The 18,713-nt window shown below is 48.7% G+C and overlaps 1 pseudogene; it reads right to left on the bottom strand.

The window, feature by feature from the left end:
- The window catches only part of LOC125706767 (intersectin-2-like), a 130,220-nt pseudogene extending 112,025 nt beyond the window's left edge, over positions 1-18,195 (bottom strand).
- Positions 18,196-18,713: the final 518 nt, after the last annotated feature.

Raw genomic sequence — 18,713 nt, 5'->3', positions numbered from 1 at the left:
AACATGAAAGTTTACCAACTTATGAATATACCTAGAAAGTTAACACTCTCGTGCATACATGGTACATCTCAGTGTATTGTTATATATGTGCAAACACATGCACAAATATGACCAAAAAAACAACATATATACAAACTACACTATTAGCAAACATAGTTGACTTGTTTATGGCGATAAAATCATGCATTTGTGTTGGGGGCCCCTTGCTGGCCACAAAGTCACCACCTTGTGGAGGGGCCCCAAAGTGGCTTTTTAAATGGGTCCCCAGAAACAGCAAACCTGCTTCTGATTGTTATATATAAATAAAGAAAAAGCATAGTACAGAACAAAATACTGCAGTAACGTGCAAGACAGTCGCAGAAGCAGTTGAAGGCTTCTGAACAGACATGGTTCAGATGCAGCCATGCAAACAGGCCACAGACTCACTGGCACATAAATACGCATAGGAGAGGCTGAGGCATGCAGTGGAAATACAGAAAAAGAACACGACCGATCGGGTGGGGCCAGTTCTGAATTCTCACTCGAGACATATTCAGATGCAGTTACGGTATTCTTCAGGTAGGGGGCGCTCCCAGGATAACTACCTGTCCATACTCCATAGAGGCAGAGCCTGGAGGGTGGGTGGGAGTGAAGGCAGAGTTCTGCCCTGCCCCCCCAGGAGTGCTCTGTCCTGCTGGGAAGGTACTGGAATTAGCCTCCGCCTTGCTGAAGTAGGGACAGACCAGGAGAAAACGGTCAGTGAGACCCACATAAGCATTCAGATATGACACAGGACCAGTTTAGATGCTGGACACCAAGGGGCAACATTACCTTGCAGAGACTGAGGTAGATGCAGTTGTGGGCATCAGAGCCTGCTTGGTGCTGGCCGCAGATTCCGGTTGGCTGTGCTTCTCGACGTAGCTCTCAGGGAACCAGCCCATCTTGCCCTGGTAGCTGCCATACAGCCAGCCCTGCTCGCCTTCCGTCTTCTCGTCCACCTGCGGACTCAAGGCGATTGGTTAAGGGCTACCACATGACACACATGGGCGTACTATCCAAAACCAGGTCACGACTGGCCAGAAAACACCCTAAAACATATGAAAGGAGAAATGTGCCATTAATAAATTAAATATGTCTACATGTTTATTTATTTTGTCACAGGGGCACTTGTACCCCTCTGTCCTCCCCCCCCCAAAAAACTGCTCCTTGTTGCACTTTATGGTGAACAAAAGGATTCTAGATCTAACTGTAAAACACCCGAAAAGGATTCAGAAAAAAAGAGCTAATCAGGCACCAGGGCAATGATTCAGCACATTTAATTTATGGTACAAACAGATTAACATATGGGGGTGCACTCTGTATACCTCAATCAAGCTGTCCGTGTCAAAGGTGAGCTCGTCCGCGTTCCGTGCTGTGAAGGGGTACAGGGCTCTGTAGGTTGTCAGGGAGGCCGATTTCCTGTGTGTTGACTTGACGGGTCTCAAATTCCCTGCAACGACAGTGAGTCAGTCACCTCCTTGTGTGACTGTTCTTCAGAACGCTGTGTCACTAATGACGCACTGCAGCTATTGAACCAGCACACGACACCTCGGGTCTGATGAAGAAACTGTACAAACCCCACCGCTAATGGTAGCTTTACGTGTCTGAGATTGTGATTTGTCACTGCGTTTCCACACCTCCCGAAGGGGGCTGCATCGAGGCCATAATCCTTACCTTTTCGCTCCTCTAGGCCCCTGATCAGGGCCGACAGCTTCTCATGAATGTCTGTCTTGCCTAAATTGTGCTGCTGCTGCTGCTTTTGCTGCCGGGCCTCTTCCTCCCGCTGTCTGGCCACGGCCTCCTCCTCCTGTTGCTTTCTCCTCCTGTCCTCCTCTCGCCGTCTCTCCTCTTCCTGTCTCTTCTTCTCCTCTTCCAGCCTCCTCCGCTCCTCCTCCTGTCTCCTCCGCTCCTCTTCCTGTCTCCTCCGCTCCTCTTCCTGTCTCCTCCGCTCCTCTTCCTGTCTCCTCCGCTCCTCTGCATCCCTGACAGCAGCTATCTGAGCCCGCTGACGTCTTTTCTCCTCCTCCTCCCTCTCCCTCTCCAGCTCCTGCTCCTCCTCCTTCTTCCTTCTGTTCTCTTCCTCTTGCCTCCTTCTCTCTTCCTCCTGCCTCCTCCTCTCTTCCTCAAATCTCTTTTTCTCTTCTTCCAGTCTTTTCCTCTCCAGCTCTAGCTTCCTTCTCTCTGCCTCCACCTTTCTCCGCTCCTCCTCTTGCCGCCTCCTCTCCTCTTCCTTCTGCCTCCTCTCCTCCTCCGCCCTTTTATGTTCCTCTCGCCGCCTCTCCTCCTCTATCCTCTTCTCCTCCTCCCTCTTCTGGGCTTCCTCCTGCCTCCTCCTCTCCTCCTCCTCAGCGGCCCGGCGGTTCCGCTCAGCCTGCTCCTGAGCGGCGCGCAGTTTGGCCCGGAGTTCACGCTCACGTTCTTCCTCCTCCTTCAGCTTGGCCTCCCGCTCCTCCTGGATCCTCCTCCGCCGCTCCTCCTCCTCCCGCTCCAACTTCACACGCCACTGCCGCTCTTTCTCCAGCTTGGCTTGCCTGTGAATGACATGATGCATCACATTGAAGCTGAATTTGGCCCAGCACCACATCATGGCCCTTCAATCACGTGATGCAGCTATATTTTCTTTAAACAAACCATCAAGGTCACGTCATCCATTCAAATTTAATGCTTTAACTGAACTTTGTCACACTGGGTCTGTAATTGACATTAAAATTGCTCTTAGCCATCTGACATGTTCTGACATTATGTAGGTGATGTGTTGACCCACTTAAAAATAGAAAAACAAACAAAAAATAAGTAAAAGGGAGCTCTGGATCCCCAAGGACCAGCTTGGGAAGCACAGTGTTAAAGTGATATTAAAAAGCGATTTAGGACAGGTCAGTCACCATTGCAGGGAAACCAAACCTGGCACCATGACAGCCAACAGAAATGCAAAAACGACAACAGAGCATGCAGGCCTTGCAGGAGGCCTAGCTCACCTGACCGCCTCCTCCTCCTCTCTCTTCCTCCTCTCCAACTCCAGTTCTCGCCTCCGCTGCAGGTCACATAGCTTGTCGGCCTTGACCTGCCGCAGTCTGTCCAGGACCTGCTGCTGCTTGGTCTGGCTTTCCCGGAGCTCCTGTGGGAAGGGACCGGGCCCGCACCACCATTAGCGCAGAGCACCAAGCCACACCGCCAACCACCACTCGCTATACAAGGTACAGACACCAGATCCAATTCAGAACACACGGGATTCTGGGCCATAGATTATGGATGGCAAAAATAACAATAAAAATAAAAAAAATACTCAAAGATCCCTGCTATTAATGCACTTAAATATTTCAACCAAGGATTGTTATACGCACTACAAGGAAAACGCCGATTATTTTCTAAATGTGGCTGAATTAAGGTGACAGCAACTCACAGAACAGGAAATGAATATGGAGCGAATGGAGATATCGGCAGAGACTGAAAAGTGAAGGAAAAAAGTAAGCTGAACACAACAAGAGCTTTGTAGCGACAGGCAGCATGCGATAGGTGGAAATGAGGAGGCCAGAAACACATCACAGGTAACGGCGATGAAAGTGGCACGGCCTTTCACAGGATCCATAACCCACGGGGCTGGGAAGACGGGATGGAGGGCGAGAGACGGACACGGATGTAGGGAGACAGAGGGGGGAAAAAGCAGAGAAACAACCTTAATCAGAAGGAAGAGACTGCTAAGGCAGCCCAGCAAAGAAAGGAGACCCTGAAGAAGACAGTCGTCCATGTCCTCAAACTGGGCAGGACGCGAAGGGGAGAGAAATGGAGGGGAGAGAGAAAGATAGAGTGAAAAATGAAAGAGTTAGCGGGGAAAATTAATGGGAGGAGGTTGGCCTGCTAATTCTTGGCATCAAAGGTAGAATGGCGTGGCGAGCAGCTCTTAATGTGCCGTTTAGGCCCACTGTGGGTCAGATCCGCCCCCCTCCCCTGAGACAACGTCAGCCTGAGTCACAAACGCGAGTGGCATCTTCATAGCCAAAAGCAGAATTACAGGTTGGGTGACATTGCTCCCCGTTCCCAAAAGCAGATGCTGACAGCACGCGTTGATGCATATTTACATTTATTTATTTAGCAGATGCTTTTGTCGAAAGTGACGTACAAGCGAGGATCAGAGAGCAGAGGCAGCCAACGTCTCTGGGACAACTGTGGTTAAAGGCCCTGTTTACTGCACCTGCCATGGAATTTTACCCCACAACCTTCCAGAGGGAGGTACATGCAGATGCATACCTCACTGAACTATGCATTGTCCTACATCACAAGAATATATTTTAATTATGTTTGGGTTTCCTATTAGAGAATGACACCTGCGTTGTCATCTCCTGACAAAATCTGGAATCTCATCTATACTAATGTGTGCAAAATGTCACTGGTTACATGGGACCATACATGGGATGGGCTTCACAACTCAAAATGGGTGAAATTACAGTGGACTGTAAATCTCTGCCTTTAACCCAAAAGGAATCAAGGACAAAAAAAGATGAGTAGTTGGCATTGATGGAGAAAATGATGCCTCAAGAACCATGTGTTGTATTTTTTGGCCTCCCGCTCCTCCTGGATCCTCCTCCGCCGCTCCTCCTCCTCCCGCTCCAACTTCACACGCCACTGCCGCTCTGCTTTGGGGCAGCGCTGTGGGGCGACTGCCTAACCCCAAGTACAATGCTAGCATTCCATATTAGAAAGACTGACCTCCTTGCGTTCCAGCTCCTTTAAGTGCTCTTCCTCCTTCTGCCATTCCAGCTCGCGTTGCCTCTCCAGCCGCCGCTCCTGCTCCTGTTGCCGACTCCTCTCCTGCTCCCGCGCCTCCTGCTCACGCCGCTCCTGCTCCTCCCGGGCCTTCTGGGCCCGCCTCTCTTGCTCGCGCCGCTCCTGCTCCTGTAAGACCTGCCGCCGCCTCTCCAGCTCAGCGTTTCCCCGCTGGAAGTTCTCCTTTAGCTTGTCCTCGAACGAAACTGCAAGGAGGGCCATGCACACGCACACGTGGTAACCATGGCAATAGGGGCAGTGACCTTTGACCTCCTGCAATTCAATGTGAATCAGGTGATTCTTTGTAAAGATACTAAGAACGGCACATCACTAATACACACTTGTGTCACCAAAAACATTCACTAGCTGAAGGTGCCTGTCTTTGTGTGTGTGTGTGTGTGTGTGTAAATCCGTCTGTCCGTTCTACTAATGCTACCATTACTCTTTGTCTTCTGGGGTGGTTCAACTTGAATTTCTTCAGGGACGATGGTGCGATTCAAAGGAAGCAATTCCCCCTGCTTCCCCGTTCTGCAAAATACAACATGCCTCCGTGTAGGTAGAAGGTGCTAGAACCTGAGACTCTGAGTCAGGCTACACAGGAACAACCACCATACAGCTTCCCGTGCTCACTCATCAGGAGTCCCTTAGCTGGGCTCAGTCGAAGTATCTCAGTGTATGGGGACACTCTCCCTTTCTGTAACAAAGCCTCCTAGCCTGTGATTCCAGATGGGTCAGATGACACAGCATATTCAACCCCCCCGCCTTTCCCCATTCATTACATATAACTATGGAAAAAAGTTAGAGACCATAGCACCAATTTTTGTTTCACTAAAAAAAAATAATGTTTTTTTTTCTTTTGCAAACTGCAGCCTGGTTCTTTCCTGCTTCTCATTAATGAAGGGCTTCTTCCTTGCTTTATGGGACTTCAGCCCTGCTTCTATGAGCCTGTTATGAACTGTCCTCACACCTGCACTTAACGTTTCCACCAAGTACAGGTCACTTGAGGTCATGATTCATGAGGCACTGTCGGATAAGTGAACGGGCATCTCAAGCATTGGGAAGTCGTTTCCACCCTTTACCTGGCTGCTTTCTGGCCTTTCTCAGTGTCTCCCGTTTCACCATATTCTTGTACACTTGCGTACTTAGAACCTGGAAGCAACCTGACGCTCAGCGTACCTTTCTGCCAGCAAAACCAGCTTTAAACAAGCAGATTTTTTTTCCAGTATAGAGTGGTCTCAATTTTTTTCCAGAGCTCTATTTACTGCTCTGCCGGGTTCACCGATTGGCCACCGGCGGCGGCTGTCTACCTGACGGAGGGGGGCACCAGGTCCCCGGGAAGCGTGAGGGGCAGCGGCTGTCCGGCCTTCGCCATGTCCACCAGGTGCATAGCCAGGATGAACTCCTCCCCTGTCAGCTGGCCGTCCTTGTCCACATCTGCCAGGTTCCTTGGGAGAACATGTGGGAAGGTCAGTAATCGAACCGGGTGCACAGATGGCGAAGACCAGCATAACTTCACCCAGACCATAAGGGGTCCAATTTAAAAACCAAACTAACCTACAAAAAAATGACAACTTACCCTGAGTTTTGTCCAACTGTAGGCTAATGCAAGTGTTCCAAGCATGTTTAAGGTATGCTAGGCTAGGCTATGAAGTTTGTTAGGTGAGCTGTAATAATAAAATGTATTCTCACCTAACAATATATTTTTTAGCAGTATTTTGAGAGACAGACATATAAAAAACAAAATGCCTTTAAATTTTTTTATTTTTTTTTAAAGCAGTGATTATTGCAGCACATTAAAAACCTGCGACACGCTTCCTATTAGTTGATTATCAGTAGGATCCCATGAGTCACAACTCAGAAGTACAGACCTCCTGCCTCGAGCCGTCGCACCAGCTGCCTGACGCGTGCTAACAGGAACAGACCACTTAAGAAAAGCAACCAGCCCTGGAAATATCATGATGGCTTCTGAAATCAGCGCAGGGTCAATTGGAGCAATTAGAGGTTGTTCAGGGGACCAGCAGAGAAATCACTGCCAATCCGGGGACTTGAACTGTCGACCTTGCGGTTACAGACATATGGTCCTCACCTGTGGAGCCACACACTGCCCGCATAGAGTGGATGCTGAAAGGATTGAGCTACGTAATTTAAGAGGGGCAAATAAACCAAGCGCACCACTGCGGCCGTGAAGAATTCAGTGGACACTCACCAAACAGTGGCTAGCTGAGTCTGAGTGAGCTGGGATGAGGCCAGAACGTTCCTGACCTGCACACCTGCAAGGTAGAAAAATGGCGAGGGGAATATGAGCTTCAAGCTGAACGACCTGAAAACTGTGGGGGGGGGAGGGGGGGTTCCCACCAAGAAACCACCATTAACGTACAAAATGTTTCATAATCTAGCTCCCGTCGAACACAGCCTGCAATGTCACTTGTGAGCTGTGACTCATTTAATTACTGGAGTAATTAAATCAACAGCCGGAGCCCTGAGCCTTTTACCAGTGATGCAAAAGTCTGTAATTAATGTGAACTGCTTTCCTATTATTACGAACATGCCTGACGAATCCCTGAACAAGCTTATTACAAATAACATGCTGTGTTTAATTGTCATTAAAAGGTGCTAACTGGGTTCGCTGGGGAACCTGTCAAGTGCAGAGGTCTACTCCTTACACATCTCTGTGAATTACTTACTGTTATGACTGCAACACCCACATTCAGATCATTCACCGCAAAGGACGAATTCCTTCCAAAGGTAATTTCTGCTCAGCACCTATTACCGACATGTTAAAGATACTCTTATCTACCTGATCATTATCTTAAAAACTTTTTACATCTGTTCAAAGATCCAAAGAAAGTACAGGCAATAGTACCAACTACAGACCATTAACCACATTCCAGAAAAAAATGGTTCATTATATTTCTTTCATATACTTAGATTTTAGTTAACCTTCACAGACTAAAATGAGGAACACTAAGAAATTACTGAATATCCAGTGCTAACACAAATACAAGGAGTAACATAGCCAATACGCAAGCAAAAGGTAAAAAAACACTGATGTGTTGTTCTTGACCAGCATCTAATTAGTTGAATAACATTCTGTACATGCTTTTCACTGTAGTGCCTGATACGTCAGAGAATCTACAAAGAGGAGAGCCCCAATGATGATTCTCAATCAGATTCTTTAAGTGGGTCATCTCAATTTCCAATGAGACTAAAAAAATAAGGTTTTCGTGTCACCTTTTAACAGCAACACCCAGATTCAGAATGTCAAAAATGAGTAATTCAACAAATACTCAAGGAATTAAATAAAATTTGGCTCTTATAATAGTTTTCTCGTCATCACGAAATAAAGCACAGCTTTTGGTTATACTAAATGTGATTTTATCTTGTGTGGGGTGGGTTTATATTATCTGACAGAAGACCATGGTTATAAATGCCATTTTTAAGACTTAGCTCCGACACATAAATGTGTAGAGCCCCCCAGCAAGCAGCCAGATACATGGTAGTAGTTAATCATCTGCTTGTCCAAGCTGTTGAACTGCTGCCGGTACTTCAGCCGCGAGGCCTGTGGCACCGCCCAGTCGGAGGTGCCCGTCTTGGGGGAGTTGCTTGCTAGGGAGGTGGTGGAGGAGGAGTTGGAGCTAGACAGGATGAAGACACCAGGCAAAAGGTCGAGCCCTTCAGATAAATCCGTGTCAAGATACCTGCTTCAGAACGTCTGGGTAGCATTTCATTTTACGTAGCACTCAGCAGCTGCTGCGTGGGACTGGGTGATTCATAAGAGCATATTTAAAATGAGTCATCTTCTGGCTTGGAGAAATCGCTAAAACACATTTTTATCAAACTGTACAAGAAAATCAACAACATGTTGATGTCCCCACACATTCCAGGGGTCACACACTTGACTTGGTGTCAAGTGAGGCCAAGCACAGAGCCCTGTGGGACACCACAGGTGACGTTGTGGATGTGAGATTTTGCGCTGCTAAGGGTGACATGTTCGGTTCTGCCAGTTAGGTATGACGTGAACCAGTTATGAACAGTTCCTGAGAGTCCCATGGTGCATTGCAGGCGGTGAAAGAGGATGTTATGGTCTATTGTGTCAAAAGCAGCTGTCAGGTCAAGGAGGATGAGTATAGAAGGGGAACCAGTATCTGCAGTCATCAGAAGATCATTGGTGACCTTGACCAGGGCTGTTTCTGTGCTATGGCCAGGGCGGAAACCGGACTGAAATTTTTCAAACAGGTTATTCAGTTTGAGGTGATCATGAAGTTGTGCTGCAACTGTTTTTTTTCCAGAACTTTAGAGAGGCATGGAAGATTGGAGATGGGCCCATAGTTAGAGAGAACTTCAGAGTCCATGGTGGGTTTTTTCAATAGAGGTCTGATGACAGCAGTTTTTAAAGTAGAAGGAATATGGCCAGTCAGGAGGGATTGGTTTATGATCCTGGTGACGGCAGAGATGTTGACCTTTAGCAGGGCTGAAGGGAAAGGGTCCAGGGAACTGGTAGATGGTTTCATTTTCCTGATGACGTTCTCCACCTCTTCCCGTGTGGTAGCAGAGAAGGAGCAAAGTGGCTGGACCTTCTCAGGTAGTAGGTCGACAGTTGGAGGAGGCAAGATATTCGTGATGGAGAGGTATGAACGGATATTATCAACTTTTTGTCTGAAGAAATTGATGTGCATGTTGCACCTCTGCTGTTGCACTGCTGACAGGTTCAGAGGAGAGAAATTTAAGGTCCAGGGCCAGGGCATCTGCATTGATGGTCTTCAGATTTCTGAAATGGATCTGACGTTTTGGTTTGATATGGGGCGGAGAGAAAGGCCAGCTCCATTGACACTACTTTATGGTCCGAGATACCAAGATCATATATCAATCAATGTGTGGGGACATCAACATGTTGTTGTAGGTTGAGGGAATCTAGCAGCTCCAGGAAATCAGCAGTGAGATAACCGGAAGTGGGCGTATCTCCGCCTAGGAATGTCGTCGACACTAGAAACAAAGTTCCTCAGATCAGAGTTGAGGTGATGAAACTAGCGTCAAAATAGGCACTGTATAAAAAAGCTACAAGCATTTTAATTATTTCAAAAGTTAGCATGCTAGCCTGTTAGCATGTAAAATGCCTTGGCATGCTCAGATCAGGCTGAAAGGTTTGATCTAGGCGTATAGCAACACCCAGATTCAGAATATGGAGTAATCTCAAAACTTAGCATGTTAGCATATTAGCATCAAAACCAGATGTGTGGGCGTATCTCCGCCTAGGAATCTCGTAGAGACTAGAAACAAAGTTCCTCAGATTAGACATGATGAGAAAAGACATAAAACTAGCATCAAAATGTACAAAAAACTACAATCATGTTAACATATTAGCATCACAACCAGAAGTCGGCATCTCACCAGCCTAGGAATGCCCTAGAGATTAGAAACAAAGATCCTCAGATCCATCTTAATAAGTAGAGTAAAGAAATAAAACTAGCGTCAAAACAGGCTATGTACAGAAAAAACTACAATCATGTTAGCATATTAGCATCAAAACCAGAAGTGGGCGTAACTCACCCTAGGAATGTCGTCGAGACTAGAAACAAAGTTCCTCAGATGAGAGTTGATGAGTAGAGTAAAGACATTAAACTAGCATCAAAACAGGCAATGCACAAAAAAACTACAATCATGCTAGCATATTAGCATCAAAACCAGAAGTCGGCATCTCACAGCCTAGGAATACCCTAGAGATTAGAAACAAAGTTACTCAGATCCGGCTTGATGAGTAGAATCGAGTGAAGAAATTAGCGTCAAAATAGGCAATGTACCGAAAAAAAAACTACAATCATGTTAGCATATTAGCAACAAAACCGGAAGTGGGCGTAACTCACCCTAGGAATGTCGTCGACACTAGAAACAAAGTTCCTCAGATCAGAGTTGATGAGTAGAATCAGGTGATGAAACTAGCGTCAAAATAGGCAAAGTACAGAATGTAGCGTCCCCGGTTGAAATGATGGTCTCTCAAACTGATGGTTCACAATCCTTTATTTAACCTTGCCTTGTGAACTCACCGTAAGAGCTATAAAGTGTACAGAAAATAATCACCATTAGTAGCTCAGACAGCAAGTTACCTTTAACACCTTTCCTTATTCCAAAACATAAATGAATTCTTTCCTTTAAGTTCTAATATCCTTTTGTTAACGTTTTCTACATGGATTATCTTTTACACGTATATTCAATTAAACCATTTTAACAACGTGTAACAGACTGGGCCACAGCCTGCGTAGTAGAGGTCTAGGCTGCCCAATCCTCCAAACGGAGAAGGTACAGCAGGATGTAGGTCCCTGTACCCTCACCAATCGCCTCCCTAGTCTGCTACATGCACTACGTGAGCAGATCGGCTAAGGCTCCAGCACTTCCCTATCAGCGTCACGGTGCCAACCTGGAGTGTAGTACTGTTGGGGATAGCGTGATGTTTAAGTACCCACACCGTACCCCCACCCCCCGACCGAAGTACCCAGCAGTAGCAGATGAGACGCCCCTACTCCGGAGAGAGCCTAAATAATAGAAGCAGGGTAACCACTGTACACCAGGATAGGGTAAATTGAACACATAGGCAGTTTATTCTCTGTAAGATTACTAAATTATTAGATGGAAAGAACCAAAGCTCACATAAAACAAAGGACTGCAATTACCAAATTGAGTTTCACCAACCACCTGACTCCCCTCTATTAATGAAACCCCAGCCCCAGTCACCCTACTGAGCGCTCAGTGTCTAACGGTGGAGGCTTCAAGCAAGAACTCCCGTTTACCTCCGACGGGATATTTTTTACCCTTCATATAACACGTTCGTAGTAACCTTACAACAGGACACATTCATATTAAACATGCACAACAACCTCATAACAGAAATGAACCTTATTCATTTAGCACTTTATACCACCGGCACATTGTAATAATCCGTCCGATAACATCAACACTCCCATGCGAAAGTCTGTTCAGTACATTTACTTCCAAAAATGACCGCCAGAGAAATCAGGCATCCGGGCATGCAGTTAGAACATAGCGGGCCTGCCCTGCCAGGTGGTAGCGTGCGCAGAAAATGGGGTGTGCAGCAGCGATCTTTTAAAACTCCGCTTAGTGTCCGTCACGTTAGCAGAAGTCTTCTACTTCTTGGCCAAGTTGCTGATCACCCTGATGTACATTCGCCGAAATAAACTTTATTAAATATCACCTGCGTCGTCCTTGGTACTGGAGCTGATGAGTCGTCTCTGTATAGCAGGGAAGCTACCGCGATTCCTCCAAGCTCCGGTTCCCACTGCGCGGCACCGGGAGCAGCTCTCCTCTGTCGTTCTGGTAACACACAGCAATTTCCCTTCTCCGGAGCACCAACGTGGCTCGAACCTGCCTTCAGACTAATCTGGTCCTGTGTGACTACATTAAGGAATTCTCCCTACTTACTCTACATCACCCGAACGAACCAAAAAAAAACCTCCTTTCCCCCTCTCTCTCCCGCCAACTCCACTGCCCTGCTATACGCAGCCACGTTACGTCGTGACTTGGCTGGCTGATTAATATTTATGAGAGGGGCACTACCTCATTGGCCAGTTAACATCGACTTGTGCTGCCTGTTTCTTCTACCTAAAGCAGGGGTGTCCAAATCCAGTCCTGGGGGGCCGGTGCCCTGTGTAGCTCAGCTCTTTCCCTGTTCCACCATAAATAATTCAGCTCAAGAGCTGTGTGGTTATTAGCACAAGGAGATGAATCAGGTGTGTTAAATGAGGGGAAACCCAAAAATGTGCAGGACTCTGGCCCTCCAGGACTGGATTTGGGCTCCCCTGGTTTAAGGCATTCAGTGACCAATCAGTAATATTCTCTCATGAATATTAATGAGTGTTACAGAACCACCCTGTAAAAATGCAAATTCACATTTCGCACATTTGCACGGAAAAGATGGCGGCAGGTGCAGTATTTATCAGAACAGTTTTGGTCACGTTGGAAAAAGGAGTATCTGTCTAACATCGCAACAAGACAGAAATGGCACTCTCCAAGGAGAAACTTGAAGGTTGGAGATGTTGTGATGGAGAAAATGGATGACTTGCCACGCAATGAATGGAGAAAAAGTTCTCCTGATCCACGGTGCTAAAAGAAATTAGCGCCCAGGACACACTGGATGTGCATCATGTGCGGCGGAAAATATCAAATTTCATTTCGGCGCCCATGTTAACAGATTAGAGCGGCCGCGTGCGCGAGATGCGGGGCTCACGCCTCGCGGTAGCGGCGCCGTATCTAGAGTCACGCGCGTGGTAAGCGGTTCGCTATGGAAGCGTATTGCATTCATCTGGGAAAAAAATCAAGTCTGTTTTTTCGAATTAATAAAATAATAATCCCGTTTTTCTGAGCAATATTTTTCTGTTTAATGAGGTAATGAGAACCTTTCTGTTTTTCATGATGCACGTCTCACTGTGTAGTTTAATCCGCTTTTTTTGATGGTTTGTAGACGGTATTATCATTAGTTTGCCGGCTTTGCGCGGCACCTATTCCGCCCCGCTCCACACTGCAGCGTTTCTCCCGGATCAGTAGATACAGTATGACATATGCTTCATGGAAATAAGCCGATGCATTTGAAATGCATTCAGACCGGCTTTGCTGTGACTAAAGACCATCTTTAGCAATCGCTGTAAATACTGAATCCTCATGGAGCGCAACTCCGGCGCCGGAAACAGCTTTTGTATCAGAATCCAGGTCCAAACTTTTATTAAATGTCACTTTAAATATGTAATAATATTACTTAAATATTCTGTTATTGATGGCCATTTTCATGCCGCACGCGCCGGAATTAGCAGTTAGAAGGAAAGACACTGACTTTAGTATTGATCTCTGGTGCCGTTTTGTGGTAAATATGCTTGTGATGAATATGTCTGATGAATATCGCTGCTTTGTAATTTTACTTCCCCGTAATTTCACTAATTAAGCTGTTAGTTTAGCTCGCTTCCCTCCGACATTTCCTGAGCTGTTTCATAAGCTTCAGTTCCCGCTTCGTTAGGGGAAGCTGTGCTGTTTTTATATCGTACAGAAACATAAAGTACAGGCGGCCTGATGGGATTAATAATTCTTCCTCCTGCCTACAGACTCCTGCCAGCTGACGCTGGACCCCAACACAGCAAACAGACGCCTGTCTCTGTCAGGGGGGAACAGGAAGGTGACAGAGGGGGCAGAGCGGCAGCCATATCCTGATCATCCAGAGAGATTTGACAGCCGCCCCCAAGTTCTGTGCAGAGAGAGTCTGACTGGCCGCTGTTACTGGGAGGCTGAGTGGGATGGATATGAAGCCTGGATAGGAGTGACTTATAAAGGGATCAGGAGGAAAGGAGGGAGGGACTGTCTCCTTGGATACAATGACAAGTCATGGATTCTGTGCTGTTATACTGACAGTTACTCTGTCTGGCACAATAATAAAGAGACTCTCATACCCATACGGCCCTCAGGCTCCCGCAGAGTAGGAGTGTATCTGGACTGTCCTTCTACAGAGTCTTCTCTGACCCCCCTGCACAGATTCACCTCCTCATTCACTCAGTCCCTCTATCCAGGGTTTTGGGTTTATAGTGACTCCTCAGTGTCACTGTGACATGTTGCTGGTTCTCCTGGCAAAAAGGAGACGAAATAGAAGAAATAGGACGAAACGATCCTGGAGCTCCGACACATGCGACTGCCCTGTTTGAACAACGCGGGTCGGAATGGACGATCGCTAGTCCGGCGTTTGGCGCATGCGCACCCACGCCGACGCCCCTTTAAAAATGGCTACGCCGGCGGAGCGCCTGTTTTAGCAAATAAAACCCCTATAACCGTAATGTTTTTAAGTAATGAAGCACATTTCTGTCAATGTGAATAATAAAGTAAAGCGCTCTGAGCATTTTCGATAGCAACGCGGTTAATTCTTGTTTAAACGAATGCATGCTCTCACTCTCGTGTGGCGCACGCGCGTAGATCCACACAGCATTTCCTTTATTGAGCCAGCTCGTTGCGTGAAGCTGCTGTCAAATGGCTACCAGGGGAAATTGTTGTCGTGAGGCGAACCGTTGGCCTGGATTGTGAGAAGCATGCCGCCATTCTGGCAGAATGCACACCAATTCTATATTTTATATGCTTATTTGTAAATAGTGTAAAATAATCTATTTCTAATTTAAATAAAAGTCGATCTCTAACCCCCCCCCCCCCCCCCCCCCCGGATTGCTTAGCTACAATTAGCTAAATTTATCTACGTATGGTTAATCAAAAGGTATAACCAGAACTTGAAAAGATGTATGACAACACATGCTGATCTTTTATTTAAAATAAGCCTCTTTAACCTCATCGTTTTTAAGCAATGAAACTCTTTTCGGCTAATGTGTAACTTTTATTTCTTCTAAAAGTTTGCCGCTTACATGCTTTCTCAAACCTGGTAAATATAACTAAAGTCTTTCGTGTTGGTTAAATGTAATGAGTGATCGCTTCTTTTAAAACGACGGGCTTGTTTGTTGTTTTCGCTTGTTTAAATTTGCTGTTCTGCTGCTTCTTTCGGGCATGTTTGTTTAAATTCACACTGCTTTTCTTTTAAAATAACACTAAGGGTTTTCTTCTTTAACACACTTGGTGCTTTCTTCTTTTAAAACATTTGGGCGCTTTCTTTTAAAATACGCCGCGGCGCAGGGCCGGACGGACGCCCCCGCTGAACGTGTATGCGCTAGCTTGCCATTATCCTGTTCTATGTTTTATTATTATTATTTACCTTAAAAACGTAATTAAAAAAGCACATTAGCCCCCCTATCGGCAACACGTGGCATAAGCATATATGGATATGGCCATAACGGCAGTCTCCCAAAACCATATCGCCCCCTATCGGCAAAACGTGGCATAAGCATGTATTGATACCATATATGGGCATAAACCCTCGACCAATCAGCATCAAGGATAAGCCACTTCCTCTTATGACGTCAGAAGCGGAGAATTAAGCTCCGCCCAAGGTACCACATAATATTTTTTTATGTGTATTTACTGTATTTCCTCCCTGTACAATGACAATAAAGGCTTTCTGTTCTGTCCTATTAATGTCCTGCTTCAGCGACACCCAAAGCATAACTGTCACGATCAGTTGCGGGGAGAGTGGTGATCGTGCGGGCAGGCGTGCAAAGAGCAGGCGAGACAGGCGAAATCGGGGCAAACTACGGGTTTTAATCAGGGAACGAAGAGCAGGAGACATGAAGCACATCTAACCACAATGGCGGACAGGGGAACATGGAAGACCAGGACTTAAATACCACAAGACGAAGCATGGAAATCAGACAACGCTGGAGACAATCAGGGAAGCACACGTGGGTAATCAGGGGGCGTGGCACACACGAGGAGCCGAAGAGCCGGGTCATGACAGAAGCCCCCCCCAAAGGCGCTAATCTGGCCGCGCCAGGGAGGAGGCGACGGACGGCACACGGGAACCGGGACCTAGAAAAGAAGAACAAAGTTAACGAAGGACGGGAAACAGGACTGAAGCACAAAACAGAGCCAGCGACAGGATATAAGACAGGATGTGGCAAAGGACAGGGAAGGCAGAAAGACAGATAAGAAAGGGAGAAACAGAGGGAACAGGTGGGACAAAAGGAGCAGAGAAGGGCAGAACAAAATGACGAGGAGCAAAAGACAGCGGGACAAAGGCAGGAGCATAGGGAGACAAGGAGGGGGAACCAAGGGGAGCCCGAGGGAGACCCAGCGGGCGACGGGAGGCAGCCGGAGGGGCCTCAGGCGGCCTTTAGGCTGGAGCCGGAGGAGACCCCAGAGGGGCCGAGGAGACAGGGCGAGGGACAAACGGAGGGGCCGAGGAGGGAGCCGAAGGGAGAGCTAGGGAAGGGGACGAGGGAGCTGGAGGGGGCCTGGGCCTGGGCGAGGGCAAGGAGGGGGGGGAGCCACAGTAGGCGGCGACGTCCTCCGACGCGCAGGAGGCAGGGGACCCACAGGCGACCGAGAAGCCGCCGATGAGCAGCCCGCAGGCGACCGACTGGGCACTGGAGGGAGGAGCGAGGCAGGGCGACGAGGCCGGGGAGGGGGACCCACAGGCGACAGCCGACCCGGAGGGCCAGGACCCGCAGGCGCCCTCTGAGCCCCAGCGCAGGCAAGCGAGGGCGAGCCAGGGGGCTGGGCGGGAGGGACCCTAGCGCGGCGTCTGTGTCCTCTCCCCTTATGGAACACAGACATAAGGACCCGCGGCCGGGGTCAGGCTCGTCGGGGTGAGGGTACCAGAGTCACAAACAAGGTCCCCGAGGGGTCCCACTCAAGCTCCTCCACCTCCGAAGAGGGAGGAGCTTCGATGGAGTCCTCTGGGACCACCTCGGGAACTGGGGCCGAAGGGATTGGAGGCGGGGCAAGGACTAGCTTCTCTTGGGCCAGAGTCACTGGGGACAGGGGTAGCTCCTCGGGCGTGGGCACGGGAGCTGCCGGCAGGGGGAGCGCCTCGGGCGTGGGCGCGAGAGCTGCAGGCAGGGGGAGCGCCGTGGGCGTGGGCGCGGGAGCTGTAGCATGCAAAGGGACCACCTTCTGCTGCGCAGGGACATTAGGCAGCAGAGGCGGCAGCTCGGGCTCTGGAGCCGCAGGCAGGGGCGGCTGCACTGGAGCTGGAGCTCTAGGCAGAGGCGGCAGCTGTGTGGGCTGCGCAGGCGGCAGCGAAGGCGGCGGCTGCACGGGATGCGCGGGCAGAGGCGGCGGCTGCATGGGATGCGCGGGCAGAGGCGGCGGCTTCACGGGATGCGCGGGCAGAGGCGGCGGCTGAACAGGCGGTGGCTGCGCTGGTGGCAGCGGCGGATGCACCGGTGCCGGATCTACTGGCAGAGGTGGCTGCTCTGGCACGGGGTCCGCAGGCAATAGGAGCAGGGGAAGCTCCTCGGGTTCTGCGGTCGCAGAGAGCAGCGGCGTTGGCTGCTCAAGCCGCCCCGCGGCCTGGTGTGCTCTCCGGACGGGAGAGGCTGCCTGGGGAGGCAGCTTAGCAGAGCTGGGGGCCTTTGGAGTGATCGGGGAGCTCTCCCGCTCCTCTTCCGGGAGGGACGCCGGGATAAGGGCACACGCCCCCAGGGCGATCGTCGGTCCCCTCTTTCTCCTCCTCCGGCTCTTGGCAGTGGTGGGAGGTGGAGCCACGTCCGCAAACACGGACGGCGGAAGAATGGGCCCCGGCTCGCTGGGAGCGACATAGCGCTCGGTCCGGAGCCGGGCCACTCGAAGGAGGTTCTCACGCACCTCCTCTGCAAGGTGTGAGCCCTCCTCGAGGGACAGTTCATCGAGGATATCCCTGCTCCGGCGGATGAGGCTCCATGCGGGGAGATCCTCCTTGGTCCCGGGTCGGGATATCTAGAACAATACCTGTTCTCCGAGGTGGATGTAGTCCTCTTCGGAGAGGTACGCTGCCTTGTTTCGGTGGTCCGTCATTCTGTCACGATCAGTCGCGGGGAGAGCGGTGATCGTGCAGGCAGGCGTGCAAAGAGCAGGCGAGACAGGCGAAATCGGGGCAAACTACGGGTTTTAATCAGGGAACGAAGAGCAGGAGACATGGAGCACATCTAACCACAATGACGGACAGGGGAACAGGGAAGACTTAAATACGATAAGATGAAGCATGAAAATCAGACAACGCTGGAGACAATCAGGGAAGCACACGTGGGTAATCAGGGGGCGTGGCACACACGAGGAGCCGACGAGCCGGGTCATGACAATAACTGAGTAACATAATGAAACCACAGTCTGTTGGATTAAGTTAAATTCACTGTATTACTGCAGCTGAACATAACTGACACAATGACACTGAATCAATGTGTATAATAATCATTTAACTGGAGACAGACACAAAAAACACTGGAAAATATAATTATGTCCTATTACTGTCCTGGTTCAGTGGATTAAAGTAAATTAAATTATTAATGTTTTTGAATAAATAATTTTTGTCAAAT

Source organism: Brienomyrus brachyistius, chromosome 13, assembly GCF_023856365.1.
Source record: "Brienomyrus brachyistius isolate T26 chromosome 13, BBRACH_0.4, whole genome shotgun sequence".
Classification (NCBI taxonomy): domain Eukaryota; kingdom Metazoa; phylum Chordata; class Actinopteri; order Osteoglossiformes; family Mormyridae; genus Brienomyrus; species Brienomyrus brachyistius.
This window is presented reverse-complemented; position numbering and strand designations above follow the sequence as displayed.